Genomic DNA, 17,518 nt, shown 5'->3' with positions numbered 1-17,518 from the left:
GATATCCTCATCTATGGGTTGCAAAGATGTGTGGGAGAAATGTGGTTTCCCAGGTGGGGTCGAACAATCACTCACTGCTTCACTTGGCTGGGGATGGGGGTTCCTTTGGCTCCATGCCACTCCCAGGTGGGCCATTACCCCACCCTGCTTTTCTTTGTTCTCTGTGAGTTCTTTGCCTTGTCATTTCCAATGCGAGAACATGGATATTTCAGTTGAAGGTGCTGAATTCACTTGCCCTTTCATTCCTCTCCATAGTGCCACAGACTGCAGCTGCTTCTAATTGGCCATCTTAGAACTAACATTTTAACACTAGGTCTCTTGATCCACAAGCACAGTACATCTTTCAATGCATCTTTCCATATATTTAGGTCTTCTTCAATTTCACTAGTCAACATTTTATAGTTTTCAGTGTGTAGAAAGGTAATGCACATAATATTTTTAAATTTCAATTTTCGATAATTTGTTTTCACATATAGAGCTACAATTAAGTTTTTATATATTTACCTTATATCCCACAATCTTGCTAAACAAACTCTTACTAGCTCTAAATCTTTTTTGTAGATTCCTTAAGATTTTGTAAATAGATGATAGTATCCTCTGCAAATAAAGGCAGGCTTCCTTCTTTCTTTCTAATCTGCATGACTTTTATTTATTTTTCTTAATATTTTTACTAGCTAGGATATGTGGTGCAACATTGAATAGAAGTGGAGCTTAATGCCTCATTCCTGATCATAAAAGGAAAGCATATAGTCTTTTACTGTCATATTAGTTGTATCTTTTTCATAGATGCCCTTTCATCTGGCTGTAGAGGTTCACTTCTAATCTTAGTTTGCTAAAGTTTTTTTTTTTTTTTATCACGACTAGCTGTTAAATTTTTCTAATGATTTTTCTGTATTGAGATAATGTAACAATTTTTCTTTATGAGTCTATTATGGTAAATAACATTGATCAATTTTTTTTTTTGAGATGGAGTCTCGCTCTGTTGTCCAGGCTGGACTGCAGTGGTGCAATCTTGGCTCACTGCAACCTTTGCCTCCCGGGTTCAAGCAATTCTCCTGCCTCCGCCTCTTGTGTAGCTGGAATTACAGGCATGTGCCATCATGCCCAGCTAATTTTTGTATTTTTAGTAGAGACACGGTTTCACCATGTTGGTCAGACTGGTCTCGAAATCCTGACCTCGTGATCTGCCTGCCTTGATCTCCCAAAGTTTTGGGATTACAGGCGTGAACCACCGCGCCTGGCCAACACGGATCAATTTTTAAAATGTTAGCCTAAACTAGTATTGTGGGGATGATGCATTATCCATTTTACATTTTGTTGGATTCAATTTACTAATATCTTGTAAGAAGTTTAGTGTTTGTGATTATGTGCATGAAGCAACTTGGTGAAGGGTTTTCACCTATAATGTCTTTGTTGGCTTTTTAAAAATCACTTTATTGGGCCAGGTGTGATGGCTCACGCCTGTAATCCCAGCACTTTGGGAGGCTGAGGCAGGCAGATCATGAGGTCAAGAGATCGAGACCCTCCTGAACAACATGGTGAAACCCCGTCTCAACTAAAAATATAAAAATTAGCTGGGTGTGGTGGCATGCGCCTGTAGTCTCAGCTACTTGGGAGGCTGAGGTAGGAGAATGGCTTGAACCCAGGAGGCGGATGTTGCAGTGAGCCCAGATTGTGCCACTGTACTCCAGCCTGGCGACAAAGAAAGACTCCATCATTCTAACTGGTGTGAGATGGTATCTCATTGTGGTTTTGCATTTCCTTAATGACCAGTGATGATGAGCTTTTTTTCATAAGTTTGTTGGCCACATAAAGGTCTTCTTTTGAGAAGTGTCTGTTCATATCCTTTGCCCACTTTTTGATGGGGTTGTTTTTTTCTTGTAAATTTGTTTAAGTTCCTTGTAGATTCTGGATATTAGCCCTTTGTCAGATGGGTAGATTGCAAAAATTTCCGCCCATTCTATAGGTTGCCTGTTCACTCTGATGATAGTTTCTTTTGCTGTGCAGCAGCTGTTTAGTTTAATTAGATCCCATTTGTCAATTTTGGCTTTTGTTGCCTTGCTTTTGGTGTTTTAGTCTGAAGTCTTTGCCAGTGCCTATGTCCTGAATGGTATTGCCTAGGTTTTGGGTTTTACATTGAAGTTTTTAACCCATATTGAGTTAATTTTTGTATAAGGTGTAAGGAAGGGGTCCAGTTTGTTTTCTATATATGGCTAGCCAGTTTTCCCAGCACCATTTATTAAAAAGGAAATCCTTTCCCCATTGCTCGTCTTTTGTCAGGTTTGTCAAACATCAGATGGTTGTAGATATGTGGCATTATTTTTGAGGTCTCTGTTCTGTTCCACTGGTCTATAATCTGTTTTGGTTACTGTAGCCTTGTAGTATAGTTTGAAGCCAGGTAGCTGATGCCTCCAGCTTTGTTCTTTTTGCTTAGGATTGTCTTGGCTATACAGGCTCTATTTTGGTTCCATATGAAACTTAAAAGTAGTTTTTTCTTTTTTATGATTAATTATTATAGTTTAAGTTCTAGGGTACATGTGCACAAAGTGCAGGTTTGATACATAGGTATACATGTGCCATGTTGGTTTGCTGCACCCATCAACTCATCATTTACACTGGGCATTTCTTCTAATGCTATCTCTCCCTCAGCCCCCCAGCCCGGGACAGGCCCTGGTGTGTGATGTTTCCCTTCCTGTGTCCAAGTGATTTCAATGTTCAGTTCCCACCTATGAGTGAGAACATGTGGTGTTTGGTTTTCTGTCCTTGTGATCATTTGCTGAGAATGATGGTTTCTAGCTTCATTCCATGTCCCTGCAGAGGACATGAACTCATCCTTTTTATGGCTGCATAGTATTCCATGGTGTATATGTACCACATTTTCTTAATCCAGTCTATCACTGATAGACATTTGGGTTTGTTCCAAGTCTTTGCTATTGTGAATAGTGCAGCAATAAACATATGTGCGCATGTGTCTTTATAGTAGCATGATTTATAATCCTTTGGATATATACCCAGTAATGGGATGGCTGGGTCAAATGGTAATTCTAGTTCCAGATCCTTGAGGAATCACCACACTGTCTTCCACAATGGTTGAACTAGTTTACAGTCCCACCAACAGTGTAAAAGTGTTCCTATTTCTCCACATCCTTTCTAGCATTGGTTGTTTCCTGACTTTTTAATGATCGCCCTTCTAACTGGCATGAGATGGTATCTCATTGTGGTTTTGATTTGCATTTCTCTGATGACCAGTGATGATGAGCGTTTTTTCATGTGTCTGTTGGCTGCACAGACGTCTTCTTTTGAGAAGTGTCTGTTCATATCCTTTGCCCACTTTTTGATGGGGTTTTTAACGAGTTCTTTGTAGATTCTGGATATTAGCCCTTTGTCAGATGAGTAGATTGCAAAAATTTTCTCCCATTCTGTAGGTTGCCTGTTCACTCTGATGGTAGTTTCTTTTGCTGTGCAGAAGCTCTTTAGTTTAATTAGATCCCATTTGTCAATTTTGGCTTTTGTTGCATGCCATTGCTTTTGGTGTTTTAGTCATGAAGTCCTTGCCCATGCCTATGTCCTGAATGGTATTGCCTAGGTTTTCTTCTAGGGTTTTTATGGTTTGAGGTCTAACATTTAACTCTTTAATCCATCTCGAATTAATTTTTGTGTAAGGTAGGGATCCAGTTTCAGCTTTCTACATATGGCTAGCCAGTTTTCCCAGCACCACTTATTAAATAGGGAATCCTTTCCCCATTGCTTGTTTTTGTCAGGTTTGTCAAAGTTTTTTCTAATTCTGTGAAGAAAGTCAATGGTAGCTTGATGGGAATAACACTGAATCTATAAATTACTTTGGGCAGTACTGCCATTTTCATGATATTGATTCTATGGTGGTACATAAGCATGGAATTTTTTTTCCATTTGTTTGTGTCCTGTCTTATTTCCTTGAGCAGTGGTTTTATAGTTCTTATTGAAGTGGTCCTTCGCATTCTTGTAAGTTGTATTCTTAGGTATTTTACTCTTTGCAGCAATTGTGAATGGGAGTTCACTCATGATTTGGCTCTTTGCTTGTCTATTATTGATGTACAGGAATGCTTGTGATTTTTGCACACTGATTTTGAATCCTGAAATTTTGCTGAAGTTGCTTATTAGCTTAAGGAGTTTTTGGGCTGAGATGATGGGGTTTTCTAAATATACAACCATGTCATCTGCAAACAGAGACAATGTGACTTCTCTCTTACTATCTGAATATCCTTTATTTCTTTCTCCTGGGTTCAAACAATTCTTCTGCCTCAGCCTCCCAAGTAGCTGGGATTACAGGCACGTGCCACCAAGCCCAGCTAGTTTTTGTATTTTTAGTAGAGACAGGGTTTCACCATGTTGGTCAGGCTGTTCTTGAACTCCTGACCTCGTGATCCACGTGCCTCGGCCTCCCAAAGTGCTGGGATTACAGGCGTGAGCCACTGCGCCCAGCAGTGGTGAATTTATTTCAAGGAATTTGTATATTTCACCTAAGTTGTTGAATTTGTAGGCATAAAATTATTAATAACATTCCCTTAATATCCTTTTAATGTCTGTAGGAAATGTAGTGATGTCCTGTCTCTAATTCCTGATACTTGTAATTTCTGACTTTTTATTTCCTGATCTTGCTTTTGTATTAATTGATACAGGTTATGTTTCCATCTTATGTCCTGTTTTGGCTCATTATGCAGACCTCTTTGGTACTTTCATTTTTATCATTGTGTTATGACTTATGTACACATCTTTAACTTACCACAGTTTACTTTCAAATAATAATGATAAAACTTTTAGCATGGCATAAAGTCCTTACAATAATGTACTTCTGTTTTCATTTGCTAAATGAATGAAAAAGGACAAACAAAAGGACAAGCTCTGGAAGTTAAAATCTCTTGCTAAAAAAGAGAAAGTGTATTCTATTATCTTGGGATGATGATAATATTAAGTTAGGGATACTAAAGGAAAATTCCAAAAGATTAAAGATTCTTGTTATATGCAGGCCCCTTTTTTTCCCTTAAATCAATAAAAATTGATTTACATTATAAGTACATATAATAAAATGTTGCTAAGTAAAGCTACAGATGAAGGAGTAGGCAGAGTTCCATCCCAGTATTTGACAGGCCTTTGAAGATCAGTATATGCAGTTCAGTTCAAACAAAGCTGATAACTGCATCTTATAACAAACACTATAATTTCGCTGCTTGATCTAGCAAAATATTTAATGAGCAGTAAGGTGGAAAGAACTCTGATCTAGGAATCACAACATCAGAATTACAGTATAGGCTTTAATGCTCTACCAGGATGTAACTCTTTCACAGTCTTCTTAAGTAAATGCAGGATGAGAGTAGCAAATTTCATTAGGGCAACAAAAGTTCTGCATAAATAGTAAAGTGTTATTTAACATAAATATTATGTTTTAAAACATGAGGTACTACCTTAAATGAAAAAAAATACAAATTATTCAACGTTTATAATTATTTGTTAAAATAGTTGGAGTAGAACTTTCCTAAGAACTAATTTGCAGGCAAGTAAACAATAGTAAACAATAAAAATAGTATTTTAACAAAAAATAAGGTCCCCTACCATTTTATAAAGATCCATGGTGGATGTAGTCATAAATGTTTGTTTACAAAGTGGAGTGGAGATAGATGGAAAGGTGACATGGCAGGTACTGCCTTTTTGGATGTGAATTCTGACTGCAGTATTTCCACAAAGTTGACATGCATCTCAAGAGCTTGATGAAACAAATTGCAAGGAAACACACAGAGTTTCTGATTCAGTAGTCTGGAGGGTAGGTGGGGGGATGGTACAAGAATTCATATTTCTGCCAAGGTCTCAGGTGATGCTAATGATACTGGTCTGGAGACCACACTTTGAGAACCACGCCTACAAAGAGGGCCATGGTAGAGAAAGGAGTGAAAGTGAAAGGAATAACCCAGGATAGCACAGAAGATCTTAACTTTATACATCTCAAAATTATAAAGTTCTATATGTATATGTATGAACATATTTTAAGAAAGCACATCCTTCAATTTTTAAGGTGGTCAGTGATCAAAAAATGATTTCAAAATGATTAAACAGTTTTGAAAATTATTAAAAGACACAGGATCCACTAGCATTTTTGCCATATTGTTGAAGGACTCCCTGGTTTAAAAAATTGAAGGGCCATTTAGTGTTACCAGCTTGCATGTTAGAATACACAGAAATGTATAACCAATAGATATGTTGGCTTTAAAAGGGGTTCAATTAATCAATACAACCTATTAATTTCTACTAAAATGGTACATTCTCTTAGTGCTTATTCAGTAAGATAAAGCAATTTGGCATTTGCACCTTTGCAATTTTTGCCATATATTTTAAATTATGTTTTAAAGTCTATGTTCTAACATGTAGAAGATAACTATTTTACAATATTGTTTTCTTTAAAAAGCAAATTATAAATATTGTGTATTTAAAAAAGTTTTAGCAGATCATCCTAAGTTATCAAAGAAATAAAAGTCATTATTCTCTCTAGGAAATTTCCTACTCCAATCGTGTCACACATAGTAAAGAAAATGTCAAGTACTGAACTCTTTCCTAAAGCACATTAAATCATATGGCATCATACATAACTTGTCACATTCAAATGTAACAAAAATTTAACTTTTATTTTGAAATAAATGGGGTAGTACTGAATTCTCAGTTTTTGTTAAAACTCATTAGAAAGTAAATGTCAGAAAGTGTTTTACTGATCTGATCTTAGTGAAAGTCAGACTAGTCTCATTTGCATTTCATCAAATAGCCTAAACGATTTCTAAGAATACCACCTGTGACAGAATTTAAACATGCTTTGTAAAACACATTTTTCATACTTTGAAAGAATTTTAACAAATTCATTTTCATGCAAATAATACAAATATTTCAGAAATAGTGATTTTTCTGAAGCTGCATTTCTTAATTCAAAGTATAATATAGAATACTTTATATATTGAAATTATCTGCATCCTACATAAATACATGTTAATTAAGAAATAAGCCATCCAGTTTTGTTGCTGTGTGAAATAATGAAATACTTAGTAGATCTCGGTTCAAAGAAAGAAAGAAAAAATATAAAAATTAAAAATGTATGACCCCTGTCTAAAATATTTTGGTCTTTAATAAAAAAATTGTTTCATATAATTAAGCCCTTTTTGTTCTTTATCTTTTAACATAACCTAAGCCACATTATATTATAATCAATCATAGAAAATGATTTAAAGTTAAATTATCCTTTTTTTTTTTCCAAGTGTTTATGCCACAGGTCACCGAGATAATTAACAGCAGAAACAAAACAAGAAACCAAATTTGCCCAGAAATCATACTTTAATCATGAGTACCTCAATGGCTACCCCTCGATTGATATAATTTTCCTAACAATCTTAAAACCCTACTAAACAAAGCCTCCATTTTATACAATAAGCACAACAACCAATTTCCCACCCTAATACTGATATGATACCTTGAATATACCCTTCTGAAAGCGCTACCTTATATATCAATCATAGCCTAAATCAATTATACCCTAATTATGAGTAACCCCCAACTAAACCTCTGCCAACTCAACTTTAAACCACTGGATTTCTAGAACTGTAAATGACGGTTTATACTTATTTCTTCTTTCCTCGTATTCTAACTTTACACTGAAGTATTTATGCAGTTAATGTAGCTTAATTATTTAAAGCAAGACACTGAAAATGTCTAGATGGGTTTGCACAACCCCATAAACAGATAGATAGGTTTGGTCCTGGTCTTTACACATGCAAGCATCCCCACCCCAGTGAAAAATGCCCTCTACATCACCCGGATCAAAAGGAGCAAGTATCAAGCATGCACAAATGCAGCTCAAAATACTTTGCTCATCCACACCCCCATGGGAAACAACAGCAGTGATAAATATTTAGTAATAAACGAACGTTTAAGCTATGCTGATATATATGGTTGGTCAATTTCGTGCCAACCACCGTGGCCATACAATTAACCCAAGCTAAGAGAACTCGGCGTAAAGAGTGTTTAAGATCTGCCCTCAATAAAGCTAAACTCCATTTAAGTTGTAAAAAACTTAGGCTGAAATAAAACATACTACGAATGTGGCTTTAATATCCTGAAGACACGACAGCTAAGATCCAAACTGGGGTTAGATACCCCACTATGCTTAGCCCTAAACTATAATAGTTAGTTATATTAACAAAACCATTCGCCAGAATACTAGAAGCAATAGCTTAAAACTCAAAGGACTTGGCGGTGCTTTATATCCCTCTAGGGGAGCCTGTTCTATAATCTATAAACCCTGATCTACCTCACCACCTCTTGCCCCCAGCCTATATACCGCCATCTTCAGCAAACCCTAAAAAGGTTATAGAGTAAGCACAAGTAATACACATAAAAACATTAGGTCAAGGTGTAGCTCATGAGGTGGGAAGAAATAGGCTACATTTTCTATACCCAGAAAATCTCACGAGAACCTTTATGAAATCTAAAGACTCAAGCGGGATTTAGCAGTAAACCAAGAGTAGAGTGCTTGGTTGAATAAGGCCATGAAGCACACACACACTGCCTGTCACCTTTCCAAATACTATTCTAGAAATCCTTATTACTAAAATCTCTCTACACACGTATAGAGGAGATAAGTTGTAACATGGTAAGCATACTGGAAAGTGCATTTGGACAAACCAAAGTGTAGCTTAATCCAAAGTACCCAGCTTACCCCTGGAAGATTTCATCATGACCTGATCACTTTGAGCCAAATCTCACTCCAAACCTCACTAAAGACATTATCAAATAATCTTAAACCATTTATCTTATATAAAGGTATAGGCGATGGAAATTTTATCCTGGCACAATAGACATAGTACCATAAGGGAAAGATGAAAGAACTGAATCAAGCATTAAAAAGCAAAGACAAACCCTTATACCTTCTGCATAATGTATTAACTAGAAATAACTTTACACAAAGACCCATAGCCAAGTCCCCTGAAACCAGACAAGCTACCCAAGAACAGCTGAAGAGCACACCTACCTATGTGGCAAAATAGTGGGAAGATTCATGAGTAGCAGTGACAAACCTACCGAGCCTGGTGATAGCTGGTTGTCCAAGACAGAATCTTAGACAACTCCCTATACCAGATCCTCTAATTAATTTTAATAAAGGCCTTCTATTTATACTAGCCACATCAAGCCTAGCCGTCTACGTACCCACAGAATTACTTAGTCCCCTGTAAGTTTAACTGCTAGTCTAAAGACGGACAGATCTTTAGACCCTAGGAAATAACCTTCCTCCAGAGAGTAAACATTATTACCACCATAGTTGGCCCAAAAGCAGCCACCAATTAAGAAAGCATTCAAGCTCAACATCTAACTATTTTAAATCCTAATCACTCCACTGAACTCCTAACATTACGTTGGACTAATCTATTACTTAATAGAAGCAATAATGTTAATATAAGTAACATGAAGATATCCTCCATCACATAAGCTTACATCAGACTGGAATAACCCACTGACAGTTAGCAGCCTAATATTAATAAGTGATACAATAAGCACCTTATTATTTATACTGTTAATCCAACACAGGTATTCTTGAAGGAAAGATTACAAAAAGTAAAAGGAACTCGGCAAATCTTGCCCTGCCTGTTTACCAAAAACATTACCTCTAGCATTACCAGTATTAGACATGTCCCCAGTGACATATGTTCAACAGCTGTGGTATCCTGACTGTGCAAAGGTAGCATAATCACTTGTTCTCTAAATAGGGACTTGTATAAATGGCCACACGAGGCTTCAGCTGTCTCTTACTTTTAATCAGTGAAACTGACCTATCCGGCGGGATATAAACAAGATGAGAAGACCCTATGGAGCTTTAATTCATTAAGGCAAATAGAAACTCGCCCTAAGCCATTACCATTGCATTAAAAATTTTGGCTGGGGTGACCTTGGAGCATAATTTAACCTCCGAACAACCTAAACTAAAATGGCACTAGTCTAAGCGAGTTAACATATATTGACCCAATAATTTAACTGAACAAGTTACCCTACGGATAACAGCATAATCCTATTCTAGAGTCCATATAGACAATAGGGTTTATGACCTCAATGTTGGATCAGGACATCCTAATGTAGCTGCTATTAAGGGTTCATTTGTTCAACAATTAAAGTCCTACGTGATCTGAGTTTAGACTGGAGTAATCCAGGTCGGTTTCTATCTATTTAATATTTCTGCTAGTACGAAAGGACAACAGAAATAGGGCCTACTTCATAAAGCAACCTCGCCTCATAGATGATACTATCTCAATCAAACAAATCATCACACATCCAACCCGAGAACAGGGTTTAAGATGGTAGAGCCCGGTAATTGCATACAACTTTATAAATCAGAGGTTCAACTCCTCTTCTTAACAATATGCCTGTAATTAACCACCTCCTGTTTATTATTCCCACTATAATTGCTATAGCATTCCTTACATTCATTGAACGAAAAATCTTAGGCTATATACAACTACGCAAAGGATCTAACATTGTAGGCCCCTACAGACCGCTTCAACCATTTGCTGATGCAATAAAACTTTTCACCAAAGAACCCTTATGACCCTCAACATCTACTGTTACCCTTTATATTACTGCTCCAACCCTGGCCCTTTCTATCGCTCTCCTCTTGTGAACTCACCTCCCTATACCGGATCCTCTTATTAATTTTAAATAAAGGCCTCCTATTTATACTAGCCACATCAAGCCTAGCCATCTATTCTATGATCAGGATGAGCATCTAATTCAAATTATGTACGAATCAGTGCATTACGAGCTGTAGCCCAGACAAATTTGATATGGAGTCACCCTAGCTATTATCCTATTATCAGTTCTGATAAGTGGCTCATTTAACTTATATGCACTCATCACAAAGCAAGAATTCCTCTGACTACTCCTACCATCATGGCCCCTAGCCATAATCTGATTTATCTCCACACTAACAGAAACTAACTGGGGCCCTTTTGAGCTAACAGAAGGAGAATCAGAGCCTCAGGCTTCAACATCAAATATGCTGCAGGTTCATTTGCCCTCTTCTTTATAGCATAATATATGAATATTATCGTAATAAATGCCCTAACTACTATTTTTCTACGAGCACTACATACCATACATTCACCAGAACTCTATACCACAAATTTCATTATCAAGACACTCCTTGTAACTACCTGTTTTTACGAATTCCAACAGCATACCCCCATTTCTGCTATGAAATGCAATTCATATCTTCCACGAAAAAATTTTCTACCACTTACGCTAGCATTCTGCGTATGTCTCAATGCCTATTCTAATTTCCAGCATTCTACCCCAAACATAAATATGTCTGATAAAAGAATGACTTTGATAGAGTAAACAATAGAGGTTTAAATCCTCTTATCTCTAGAACTATAGGAATTGAACCTACCCCTGAGAATCCAAAATTGTCTGTGCTACCTATTACGCGATGTCCTAAAGTAAGGTCAGATAAATAAGCTATCAGGCCCATACCCTGAGAATGCTGGTTATATCCTTCCTGTACTAATTAATCCACCAGCCCAACTTATTATTTATTTAACTATTTTCACAGGAACTCTTATCACAATACTAGGCTCATACTAATTTCTCATCTGGACAGGCCTAGAAATAAACATATTAGCTCTTACTCCAATCTTAATTAAAAAATAATAATAATAAATCCCCGCCTGGAGAAGCAGCCACCAAACACTTCCTTACACAAGCAACCACATCTATAATTCGTATGATAGGTATCCTTTCCAATAACCTGTACTCTGGACGATGAACAATAAATACTACTAATCGATTTTCATCCTTAATAATAGCCCTAGTAATAAAACTAGAAAGAGTCCTCTTTCACTTCTGAGTCCCAAAAGTGACCCAAGGAAGCTCTCTAATGTCTGGCATACTTCTCCTCACATGACAAAAACTAGCCCCTATCTTAATTATATTTCAAATTTTCCCATCAATAAACACACAAATATGCTATCACAATTTTATCCATTATGGTGGGTGGTGGAGGAGGACTTAATCAAACACAGCTACACAAAATCCTAGCCTACTCCTCAATTAATCATATAGGTTGAATGATAGCAGTACTAATTTATAACCCAAGCATTACTATTCTAAACCTGATTATTTGCTTTAACAGTCACCGCATTCCTAGCACTCACTCAACCTGAGTATAAGCACTACAACCCTGTCACTATTTCATGCCTGAAACAAACTAACATGGTTAACACCTATAATCCCACTGATTCTATTATCCCTAGGAGATTTACCTCCACTAGTAGGATTTCTGCCCAAATGAGCCATCATTCAAGAATTTACAAAAAACAAGTCTTATTACCCCAACTATTATAGCTATCATAACCCTACTCTACCTGTACTTTTATATACGCCTAATTTATTCTATCTCAGTAACAATATTCCCCACATCTAATAATATGAAAATAAAATGACAATTCGAAAGCACAAAACTCATACTCCTCCTCCTCTCACTTATTTCTTCTACCCTCCTTTTACCCATCTCTCCAATAATACTAATCATAACTTAGAAATTTAGGTTAAATAAGACCAAAAGCCTTCAAAGCCCTTAGTAAGTAAATTACACTTAATTTCTGTAACAGATCTAAGGACTGCAAGACTATTCTGCATCAATTGAATGCAAATCAATCACTTTAATTAACCTAAGCCCTTGCTAGATTGGTGGAATTCAAACCCAGGATAATTTAGTTAACAGCTAAACATCCTAATCAACTGGCTTCAATCTACTTCTCCTGCCGTTGTGGGGGGAAAGGCGGATTGAAGCTGCCCCTTTGAATTTGCAATTCAACATGAGAAATCACCTCAGGGCTGGTAAAAAGAGGCCTTGACCTCTGTCTTTAGATTTATAGTCTAATGCTTACTCAGCCATTTTACCTTTTTTTCACTTACATTCATCAATCATTGATTGTTTTCAACTACCCACAAAGACATCAGAATACTGTATCTGTTATTTGGCGCATGAGTGGGAATAGGGGGCATCACCTTAAGCCTTCTAATTCGAGCAGAATTAGGCCAACCAGGAACTCTGCTAGGAGATGGTCAGATTTATAATGTTACTGTTACAACCCACACATTTGTATTAATCTTCTTTATGGTCATACCAATCATAATTGGGGCTTTTGGTAACTGGCTAGTCCCTCTGATAATTGGGGCACCTGACATGGCATTTCCCCGGATAAATAATATGAACTTCTGACTTCTCCTTCCCTCTTTCCTGCTTGCATCCTCAATGGTAGAAGCCAGTGCTGGAAATGGCTGAACTGTTTATCCCACTTTAGCAGGGAACTTAATTCATGCAGGAAACTCTGTAGGTATAACCATCTTCTCATTCCACTTGGCAGGTGTTTCTTCTATTTTAGGAGCCATTAACTTTATTACCACAATTTAATATAAAACCCTCTTCCCAATATCAAACATCCCTTTTCGTCTGATCAGCCCTCATTACAGCAGTCCTTCTCCTCCTCTCTCTCCCAGTTCTAGCCCCTGGCATTACCATACTATTAACTGACCGTAACCTCAATACTACTTTTTTTGACCCTGCTAGGGGAGGCAACCCTATCTTGTATCAACATTTATTCTGATTCTTTGGTCACCCTGAAGTCTATATCCTTATTCTACCAGGCTTCGGAATAATCTCCCATATCGCAACATATTATTCTGAAAAAAAGGAACCATTTGGGTATATGGGCATAGTATGAGCTATAACATCAATTGGCTTCCTAGGGTTTATCGTATGAGCTCACCATATATTTACAGTAGGAACAGATGTAGACACACGGGCATACTTCACTGCCACTACTATAATTATTGCTATCCCTACTGGCATCAAGGTCTTTAGCTGATAAGCTACAGTGCGTGGCGGTAACATCAAATGATCTCCTGCAATATTCTGAGCCCTAGGATTCATTTTCCTATTCACAGTAGGAGGTCTAAACAGCATTGTACTAGCTAATTCATCACTAGACATTATCTTACATGACACATATTATGTTGTAGCCCATTTCCACTACATCCTATCAGTAGGAGTGGTATTTGCCATGATAGGGTGCTTTGTCCACTGATTCCCCTTATTTTCAGGTTATACAATTAATCAGACAGGCTAAAATCCACTTCACCATTATATTTATAGGTGTTAATTTAATCTTTTCCCCACAGCACTTCCTCAGCCTATCTGGTATGCCCCAACATTACTCTGATTATCCTGATGCGCACACCATATGAAATATTATCTCATCAGTAGGCTCACTTATCTCACTAGCAGCAGTTATACTAATAATTTTTATGAACTGGGAAGCCTTTGCTTTAAAATGAAAAGTTCTAACAACTGAACAATCATCTACTAATTTAGAGTGACTTTACGGCTGTCCACCACCTTACCACACATTCGAAGAACCAACCTGCATGAAAACCTAAGCAAAAAAGGAAGGAATCGAACCTCCTGAAACTGGTTTCTAGCCAATCCCATAACCTCTATGACTTTCTTGATAAGATACTAGTAAAATCATTCCATAACTTTGTCAAAGTTAAGTTATAGGTTAAACCCTGTATGTCTTAATGGCTCATGCAGTTTAGTTAGGCTTTCAAGGTGCTACATCCCCTATTATGGAAGAATTACTCACTTTCCATGACCATACTCTTATAATTATTTTCCTAATTAGTTCCCTGGTCCTATATATTATTTCTCTAATACTCACAACAAATTAGTTCATACTAACAGCATAGATGCCCAAGAAATCGAGACTGTCTGAACTATCTCACCTGCCATTATCTTAATTTTAATTGCCCTCCCATCCCTACGTATTCTATAACAGATGAAGTTCACAACCCTTCTATTACCATCAAAACAACTGGTCACCAATGATATTGAAGCTATGAGTATACAGAACATGAAGAGTTAGGCTTTGATTCTTATATAACCCCAACAGCAGACTTAAAGCCAGGAGAGCTTTAACTCTTTGAAGTTGATAACTGAACAGTTCTCCCAATAGAGATACCCATCTGTATATTAGTCTCATCCAAAGACGTCCTACACTCATGAACTACTCCCTCATTTGGCATCAAAACAGATGCAATTCCTGAATGCTTAAACTACCTTGAATGCTACATGACCAGGCCTTTACTACAGACAGTGCTCAAAAATGTGTGGGTCTAACCACAGTTTTATACCTATTGTCCTAGAATCAATTCCCTTAAAAAATTTCAAAACCTGATCCACAACCACACTATAATATCACTGTAAAGCTACTTAGCTTTAACCTTTTAAGTTAAGGACAGAGGGGTCTACACCTCTCTGCAGTGAATGCCTCGACTAGATATTTCCACATGATCTATTGTTATCTTGTCAATAATCATAACTTTATTCTACATTATTCAGTTAAAACTACCAAATTTCATTTATTACACACCCCCTACACAAAAAATAATCAAAATGCAAGAACATTTAACCTCTTGAGAATTAAAATGAATGAAAATTTATTCACCTCTTTTATTACCCCGACATTTCTAGGTCTACCCGCAGTAGTATTAACCATTTTATTTCCCACCATACTATTTCTAACCTCCAATCATCTAATTAGTCATCTACTGATCTCCATTCAACAATGAATAGTTCAACTTTACTAAAATAATAATTACCCATAACATTAAAGGACAAACCTGATCCCTAATACTGATATCCCTAATTTTCTTCATTGCCTCAACCAATCTCCTCGGGCTTCTACCCTATTCATTTATACCAACTACCCAATTATCAATAAATCTAGGTATAGCAATCCCCTTGTGAGCATGCACAGTCATTACAGGCTTCCAGTTTAAAATGAAAATCTCCTTAGCCCACTTTTTTACCACAAGGCAGACCCATACCACTTATTCCTGTATTGGTAATCATTGAGACTATTAGCCTATTCATCCAACCAATAGCACTAGTTGAGTGACTAACAGCCAACATTACAGCTGGCCACCTACTAATACACTTAATCAGAGGAGCCACACTAGTACTATCAACTATTAGTCTTCCCACAGCTTCAATTGCTTTCATTATTTTAATCCTACTAACCATTCTCGAATTCGCCATAGCCCTTATTCAGGCTTATGTCTTTGCACTACTAGTAAGCCTCTATCTACATGACAACACATAACGACCCACCAAACACATGCCTACCATATAGTCAACCCCAGTCCCTGACCATTAACAGGGGCTCTCTCAGCTCTTCTAATAACATCTGGCCTGGCCATGTGATTTCACTTCAACTCTATGACTCTTTTAACCCTAGGCCCACTAACCAATACACTAACTATATACCAATGATGACGTGATATTATCCAAGAAAGCACATTTCAAGGCCACCATACAACAATTGTCCAAAAAGGCCTCCAATATGGAATAATCCTATTTATTATCTCAGAAGTATTCTTTTTTGCTGGTTTCTTCAGGGCATTTTACCACTCTAGTCTAGCTCCTACATCAGAATTAGGGAGACGTTGACCCTCAACAGGCATTTTTCCCCTCAACCCCTTAGAAGTATCCCTCCTGAATACATCTGTATTACTTGCATCAGGGGTTTCAATTACTTGAGCTCACCACAGCCTAATAGAAGGTAGTCAAAAACAGATAATTCAAGCACTATCCAACATTATTACTTTAGGTATTTACTTCACCCTCCTATAAATGTCAGAATATTTTGAAACCTCCTTCATTATCTCTGATGGGTTACCTCTTACCTCTTCACTGTCTCTGATGGGTTACCAATTACCTCTTACATTTTTTATTAATATCACATAGAACCATCTTGAAATATCTTATTCCAGGCCCTAACTTAACTACCTCTTCCTGAGATGGGAATTACAGTAATCTACATGGTATTCCTATTTCTATAAACTTATTTTGCACAATGATACCAGATAAATGCTTGAAGAGCTTTTCATAATAAAATTATCCTAAAATAACAATAACAAGAACAGCATTTGTAGGGTGCTTGCTATGTGCCAAGCAGTTTAATGATGTTTTAATTCTGGTAATAATCCCATGAGGTAGGTACCATTACTACCCTCATTTTACAAATGAGAAAAGTGAAGTTTAGAGATGCTTAATTAACCTACCCAAGGTTACACAGTTGCTATGTGGTAGAATAGAACTCAAACAGGCAGACATATTCCAGCGGTCACATTCTTAGCCATTTTGCGCTATTATTTCTACATATAAATATCATTATTGCCTACAGCATTTAATCCAAGTTCCTTTCTTTGGCTTTAGAGACCTCAAAATCTGATCCAATCCTAATTATACTTCATTGTGTACCTGTCCTACTAGACTTACTCTTCTCTTCTACATGTCATCTTCCTATATTATTATTCTCTTCTAATTCAACAGCAATTCGTCTTAATGATACATTTTACTCAGTATGGCATATAGTTGGATAAAGATATATACTCTCAA

The 17,518-nt window shown here is 36.9% G+C and overlaps 1 protein-coding gene and 1 pseudogene across 3 annotated transcripts in view; one reads left to right on the top strand and one right to left on the bottom strand.

Annotated features, from left to right (window-relative positions):
* DYNC2H1 (dynein cytoplasmic 2 heavy chain 1) overlaps nucleotides 1-17,518 on the bottom strand; it is a 374,133-nt gene that overhangs the window by 59,532 nt on the left and 297,083 nt on the right. The gene's annotated exons all lie outside the window — the stretch shown is intronic.
* LOC129136468 (ATP synthase subunit a-like) lies at nucleotides 15,544-16,220 on the top strand (annotated as a pseudogene).

Source organism: Pan troglodytes, chromosome 9 (genome assembly GCF_028858775.2).
Source record: "Pan troglodytes isolate AG18354 chromosome 9, NHGRI_mPanTro3-v2.0_pri, whole genome shotgun sequence".
Lineage (NCBI taxonomy): Eukaryota > Metazoa > Chordata > Mammalia > Primates > Hominidae > Pan > Pan troglodytes.
The sequence above is the reverse complement of the archived record's forward strand: the minus strand, read 5'-3'. Positions and strand labels throughout refer to the sequence as shown.